This window comes from Triticum aestivum, chromosome 2B, assembly GCF_018294505.1.
Source record: "Triticum aestivum cultivar Chinese Spring chromosome 2B, IWGSC CS RefSeq v2.1, whole genome shotgun sequence".
Classification (NCBI taxonomy): Eukaryota; Viridiplantae; Streptophyta; class Magnoliopsida; order Poales; family Poaceae; genus Triticum; species Triticum aestivum.
In genome coordinates, this window is record NC_057798.1 from 533,119,363 (window position 1) to 533,127,326 (window position 7,964).

A 7,964-nucleotide genomic window follows, 5' to 3' on the forward strand; every position below is an offset into this window, starting at 1 on the left:
ACCTCGGATTTCTCCAAAGACCATCTAGGTACACTATGGTTCCGCGGAGGATTTGTGTGCCAAGTCAAGAAGGTTTAAGGAAGAAAATACTATCCGAAGCACACAAATCCTCGTATTCTATCCACCCCGGAAGTACTAAAATGTATGAAGACCTTCGCCAAATATTCTGGTGGGATGGAATGAAGAAAGACATAGCATATTTTGTGGCCTTCTATGACATATGCAATAAAGTAAAGGCAGAACACTAGAAACCAGCCGGACTCCTCCGACCGTTGCCCATTCCGCAATGGAAGTGGGACGACATCTGCATGGATTTTATCACCGGGCTACCAAAAACTCAGCGAGGCAATGACACAGTATGGGTCATAGTGGATATGTTAACCAAGGTAGCACATTTCATTCCCATTAGAACCACATACTGTGCTGATCAGCTCGCATAACTATATGTGTCTAGAATAGTCAGTTTACACGGAGTTCCTCGAACAATCACTTCTGACCGGGGGTCCCTATTTACCTCCGCTTTCTAGTCCCGTCTCCATCAAGCTTTGGGGACAACACTGAAGTATAGTACCGCTTACCATCCTCAGACCGATGGGCAGACTGAATGGGTAAACCAAATACTTGAAGATATGCTACAACCATGTGCCTTAGCCCAAGGGCCTAAGTGGGAAGACTGTCTGCCGTATGCTGAGTTCTCCTACAACAACAGTTTCCAGGCCAGTTTAAAAATCTCACCATATGAGGCTTTGTATGGCCGTAAGTGTCTCACCCCGTTGAATTGGTCTCAAACCGGGGATAGCCGTCTCTTTGGAACATACCTCATGATGGAAGCTGAAAAGCAAGTACAAGAAATCAGACACCGTCTGCGGCTGGCCAAATCCCGACAAAAGAGCTATTATGATGCGAAGCACCGACATGTCAGTTTTGAGCCTGGAGAACAAGTGTACCTCAGAGTCACTCCTATGAAGGGAATAAAAAGGTTTCAGACTCGCGGAAAATTGGCACCTAGGTTTATTGGTCCATTCCCGGTTATGTCCAGAGTGGGTACTGTTGCATATCAATTGGAGCTGACGCCAGAGTTGTCAGAAATGCACAACGTGTTCCATGTCTCCCAGTTGAGACGATGCATATCACCGCCCGAGAAAAGGACTGCTATGACAGAAATTGAGTTGGCTAAGGATTTAACATATGAGGAGAGACCGTTAAATTTTTTGGATGAGATGGAAAGGGTCACTCGAAGCAAGACGAGAAAATTTTACAAGGTCTAGTGGGAGCATCATACGGAGACAGAAGCAACCTGGGAGCAAGAAGAATTTCTTAAGGCAAAATTATCCAGAATTGTTTTCCCGAGCAACCGAATCTCGAGGACGAGATTCATCCTAAGTGGGGGAGGTTTGTGACAGCCTGGTTTTTGCCCTCCTTTCTCTTCTGGTTTTCAGTTGGGTTTTGATTTGAATTTTTGAGTTTGAATCATTTCAGTTGGACTTAAAACACTTGGGCATCACCTTGGCTTTCACCCAAGTGGCTCACTCCTCCTCCAAACCCTCATTTCCTCTTTGGTCTACCTCAAAATAATGTCATGGATATTTTTCTTTAATGAAAAATATTCATTTTCCTCTCAAAAACCCTAAACGGAAACTTGTGCTCCAAAGCAACCCCTATTTTTATTGCCCACAAAAATATGAGAAAATTCATAAAAATCCTTCGAACCCTAGGTCACCTCCCTAAGCAAAAATATCACACCACTTTTTGGAATTTTTTTGCTACAGAAATTATTTTTTTGTTCTGGACAGAAATGGTAGTTTAGACAATAACTACCATTTTACTTGCTCCATTGATGCTGCATTTTCTTGTGCATCAGTACCCTCCTAGATCATTGCTAACCACCAAAGCACAGCTCCCAACTCCCAGCCGTTTAACCACAACAAGCTCTCAAAGTTACTGTCCAGTAACTTGCAGTGAAGTAAAAAATCATGTTTACTGCCTCTGAGCTCAAACCAAAGTGTGGTAACCTCTAAATCTACCACGGACAACACGCCAGACATGAAGTTTAGGCTTAGCTCAGCCTGAGGTCAGAGTTCATGCAGTGACCATGTTCGACCAAGCGTGCTGGCATGCAACTGACGCGCTCTGCGTCGCGCCCTCACTTATGTTGCTCGCCTGATCACTTCCCCGCCCGCCAAACCTTGCCAAACCCCGCCACCATCACCGTCCCGACGCCATTAACTTCACCCTGGTGTTGGCCGACGTCGGAGCTCACCGTAGCGAGCACGGGCGTGGTCCAGCCAACCCAACAGTGCGTTGCACACTGTGTTCGTCGCCATCCCCTCGCTCCTGTGCTCGTCTCCGCGCGCCCACAGTTCCCGCGTGAGTTGTGTCGCCTTCCCCTTCTCTCACTGACGCTACTCATTGCTGGGCGCAGCGTCCAGGTGTCCTCCGGTGGAGCCCGAGCATCTCTCGCCGCTCGGCTATAAATATAGCTCTCCCCAGCCTTCTCGAGCATCATCCACTCCTCGCACACACTCCACAAACCTGTAGAAAGTCGTGGCCCGGCCGGGCAGGCCTCGGGCTGCTGTCCCCAAGCTCGAGCTCGCCGACGATCTTCTCTGTCCGACGGCACCACTCCAGCCCCTCCCAAGCTCAGGCGACCCTTCCAGGGCCTCCGCCATGCCTTGGTGGTGCCGTTCGACCCGGTTGGAGCCCCTGGTGCTGCCTTTAGTCGTTGCCGTCTTCAACTCCTGTTACCTCTGCCTTCTGTCGCTGCTGGAGAGGCCATTTCCAATGTCGTCCGACCACCCGTAGCTAACCTACGAGTACGGGCAGGTGTGCTTCCATCCCCTCTTTCGATCCCTCCCTCAAGTTCTGGCCAAGGCACCTTCCTTGCCGGCATGTGCTCCAGTGGAGCCCCGTCGCCCTCTGTCTCTCTCTCCCCTCCCTCTCACCCGACTAGCGGGGCCCGCTTGTTAGCCACTCTATACGCGCCCGAAGCGGTACGAGTGGAGGCGCCCCGCGGGGTTTATGCCTTCGACGTCACCCCCCCCCCCCATTTATGTTTATTTAAATTCAAAATTTAAATTCCAGAACACTTTAAACAACCACAACTTTTTAACCTTAAGTCCAAATGAATTGATTCTTTTTTGCATTGGGTTCTATATGAAAATCTCTAGCAGCGCACCAAAGATGGGATTTTTCCCTGCTGCCTAGATTTTCTGGTAAATTTCAGAAGGGTTCTTGATGTTTTCTTTTTGTGTTTATAATTGTTTTCAGAAGGTGGAGCTTGTCTTGAGGATCACCAGGGAGAGTGTGACCCTCATCTGCATGAAGGCAAGCCACAACAACATTTTCATGGTGTCACTGCAATATGTGTGATTTATTTTTCAACTTGAGTGGTAAAATTAGTTCATGCATTTAAATCACCTAGATAAATAATTATTTTCATCTTGTTGCAAGCTTATTCATGTGGGTATGTTGATTTATAGAAAGTTAAGAGTTAACTAGGTTAGGTTTAAGTTATGATAAGTGATGATAGGCTACGGAGAAATAATTTGCTTATAAGGAGGACTAGTTTGAAGAATATTTTCTTGAGTAAGAAAATGATTATGCTAAGTTTTTGCCATGATTAGTTGTTGCATAAACATGACCAGAAAAGTGCCATGAGGTTCTGAACTGTTTGATTAGTGCTAGATATAAGTTGACCCAGTATGGTTCTGATGAGTAGTGGAGCATGTTATATGAGTGCATTTGCATGGCATGTCATGACACCAGTCATTTTTATTTTGAGTTGAACCTGATAATAAATCAACTTGATCATATCGTTGATCGGGTCATGGTGCCACTGAATTGAGTTTTTCTAGCGCAACCACATTTGCCTTTATGGGAATGCCTTTATTCTATCTGTTGTCATGCCTCTGGTCGGTACCTCCAACGAGGGAAGGTTATGGGCGTGCGGTACCCTGGCCCGGTAAGCAGACATAACCTTGTGTGCCCGTTGATGTTGTTATGGTACCTTGTCCCCGTTTGGGACCGTTTTGCCACGACGGTGGCCGTTGGTGTCTGGGGTAGACACGGGGCCACCCATGACTTAGCCAAGTGGGGAGTTAGTCAGAGTGGCCGGGAGAGTGTCGTGGCAACGGGGGGTTGTTGGAATGCCGTTGGTCCACCCGAATGGGAGTGTGAGGCCATGGGTTCCTTGGTGCGGGTACAGTGCGCTACCTTTGCAGAGTGTATTAAATCTATCGATAGCCGAGTCCATGGTTACGGGCACGCTCAAAAGTAGGTCACACCATGGGTCAACGTTTTAAATAAATCTTGCACACTAATACCATGCCACTGTTGGAAAGAGGATTATGTTGATGTTGATGACCAAGTTGTTGGTCCATTTGTGGTCCGAGAAAGATCACCGTTTGGTTGCGAGGCAACCCGTTTGATGACCAAGTTGTTGGTCCATTTGTGATCCGAGAAAGATCACCGTTTGGTTGCGTGCCAACCCGCTTGATGACCACGTTGTTGGTTCGTTTGTTATCTGAGAAAGATCACCGTTTGGTTATGTGGTAACCCATTGGTAAGCAAGTCCATGGGACTTGAGGCACGAGATTTGATTCACTGCATCCATAGTATGATTTTGCATTGATGATTAAATTGGTTAATATCATGATATTGTTTGCCGTTATGTTTATGCTTGTTGTGAGCTTGCAAGTACATTCAATGTACTGACCTGGCGTGTCATGGCAGATTTCAAGAAAGGTTCGTTGGAATGGAGTGTTGTTCGAGTCTAGATCGTGTTCACATCGATGTCCGTGTGCTATGGAGTCCCACTTCATCGTCGTTCCGCTGCCACGTAGTCGTCATGATCGAGGCCCCCTTGGCCTCCTAACTTGTTCAGCCGCACCCTGTGTGCCGCTTGGCCTCCTAACTTGTTGTAATATGAACTATGTTCCGCTAGCATCAATAAAGCGGTTGTATTCTGTACCAAGATGTTGTGTGTTTCCAGAAGAGATGGTTCTGGGCTGGCAATGCAAGGTAAATCGGTTGCTCTAAGCCAGGGTGCCACAAAGTCATCTAGCTACTACTATGGACCCGTAGGTCATGTGGTAACTACTCACACATCATCATGGAGGCGGTAAGGTTGATGAAGGTGGTTGCTAATTGTGAGTTGCGTTGGAATTTTCCCCCAAAGAAAGAGTGAAGTAATATAGCAGCGATAAGAATTTCCCTCAGTGAGAACCAAGGTTTATCGAACCAATAGGAGAATCACTCAAAGCCTAGTGAACAACACCTACACACACAAAAGCAAATACTTGCATCCAACATGGGCAAAAGGATTGTCATTCCCCTTGAACTTGTTACTTGCAAGGATTAAATATTGTAGTGGTAGAGAGATAAATTGCAAAGCACAGCAACGAAAACAGAATCTGTCAAAAACAGAGCAGTCTGTAGCAATCTAAATAATGATTATATGTATGTAGCTCTAATTTTTTTTGAAAGAATAGGATGACATGGGCATGTATATCAATCATGTGTAAAATATTCAGATCAAAAGCACGTTCCAGTGAATTTAAATGATTCTGCTACTGGGCATAAAAGTTTCCGGTTTTTTTTCACATAATCAAATCAACTATCATCCCAAAGGCTTTACTTGGCACAAACACTAACTAAAACACAAAAACACAACCATAAGGGTAGCACAATTGTGTGCATACTCAAAAATAGAAAATAAAGAAGAAAAATAAAGATAACTATTGGGTTGCCTTCCAATAAGCGATATTGTTTTACTTCTCTAGCTAGACATAATGCATAGTTTCAAGGACTGTCATCTTTCAAGTGAATTCCATAGGTGGCCCTCATAATAGATTCCCATGGTGGCTAAATTTTCTTTCTATGGAAGTGTTCCATTTGTTTCTTTAGTGGAAATTGAAACCTTATATTACCTTCTTTCATATCAATAATAGCACCTGTGGTACGTAAAAACGGTCTAAGTATTATGGGACAACACGGATTGCAATCAATATCAAGCACAATGAAATCAGCGGGAACATATATTTGCAAGAATAGGAACGTCATTTATTCTACCCAAAGGTTTCTTAGTAGTGGAATCCGTTGAGTGCAAATTAAGAGAACATTCATCCATATTGGTAAAGCCTAGCACATCACATAAAGTTTTTGGTATTGTGGAAATGCTAGCACCCAAATCGCATAAGGCATTGCACTCATAATATTTAATCTTAACTTTAATAGTAGGTTCCCAGTCAACATATAATTTTTTAGGTACTGAAACCTCCAATTCTAGCTTTTCTTCATAGGCTTTCATCATAGCTTCAACAATATGTTTAGTAAATGCCTTATTTTGTTCATAAGCATTGGGTGAATTTATCATGGATTACAACAAGTAAATACATTAAATCAAAGAGCAATTATCATAATTAAAGTTCTTGTAATCAAAAGTAGTGGACACATCACTAGCTAAAGTTTGACCTTTTAAAACCCACTTTTATCAAAAAAATTAAGATCATCACCCTCCAAACAATTGGGATGCCTTCTAGCTAAAGTTGACCCATCTTCAGTCTCATTATCATCAATTTTTATTTTACTAAACTAAGATTCAATAGGTGAGACATCGATCATTTTAATATCTTCATCATGAATAGATAAAAGTCGGGCGGAATTGCTTTTTCTAGAAATTCTTGCTTAGCCCTCAACCTAGCAGTTCTTTCTTTACTTCCATCAATAGAGAGATTAATAGCTTTAATAGACTCACTAATATCAAGCTTGGGTGGCAAAAATTTAGATTTGAGATTTTTCACAGCAATTCTATCCATGTTCCTAGACTTATCATCAACCTTACTCATTTTTTCCTCTATCATAGTATTGAAAATCTTTTGAGAATTAATAAATTCTTTAATATTACTTTCAAGATCAGAGGGCATTCTATTATTATTATTATTATTATTATTATTATTATTATTATTATTATTATTATTATTATTATTATTATTATTATTATAAGAATTACCATAGGAATTGCCATAATTATTAGAGGAATTTCCTGGAAACAGTCTTGGATTGAAATTACCCCTATAAGTGTTACTATTGAAATGGTTTCTAGAGACAAAATTCACATAAATAGTGTCATTATTTTGCTCAATCAAAGTAGACAACAACACATCATTAGGATCAACATGAGCACTTTTAATAGCAATCAATTTCATGAGAGCATCCATCCTATCACTCAAAGTATTAATTTCTTCAACAGAATTTATTTTCTTACTAGCGGGAGCCCTTTCGGTATGCCACTGAGAGTAATTTGACATGATATTATCAAGCAATTTTGCAGCTTCTCCTTGTGTTATTTACATAATACCACCCACGTGGGAATCTAAAAGATTTCTAGAAACAAAATTCAATCCCGCATAAAAAATTGTATGATCATCCATAAACTTAAACCATGAGTAGGGCAATTTCTTATCATTAATTTCATTCTCTCCAAAGATTGTGAAACATGTTCATGCTCAAGTTACTTACAATTCATAATTTGATTTCTAAGAGAAATAATTTTCACGGGAGGAAAATACTTGGCAATAAAAGCATCTTTACACTTATCCCAAGAATCGATAATGTTTCGAGGCAAAGATGAAAAACAAGTTTTAGAGAACGAAAATAATTTCAATTTGACAATATCATTATACACATCCTTTTTCTTTTGCGTGTCACACAATTCAATGAAATTATTAAGATGGGATGCAACATCTTCATTATGACTACCAGAAAATTGTTCTGTCATAGCAAGATTTAGCAAAAGTAGCATTAATATCACACGACTACGCACTAGTGGCGGGAGGAGCAACTGGAGTGCTAATAAAATCATTATATTAGAATTGGAGAAATCACATAGCTTAGCGATTTCTTGAGATATCGTGACAAAGCAAGCAAACAAGCAAAAGGGCAACGGAAAATATTTTTGTTTTTGT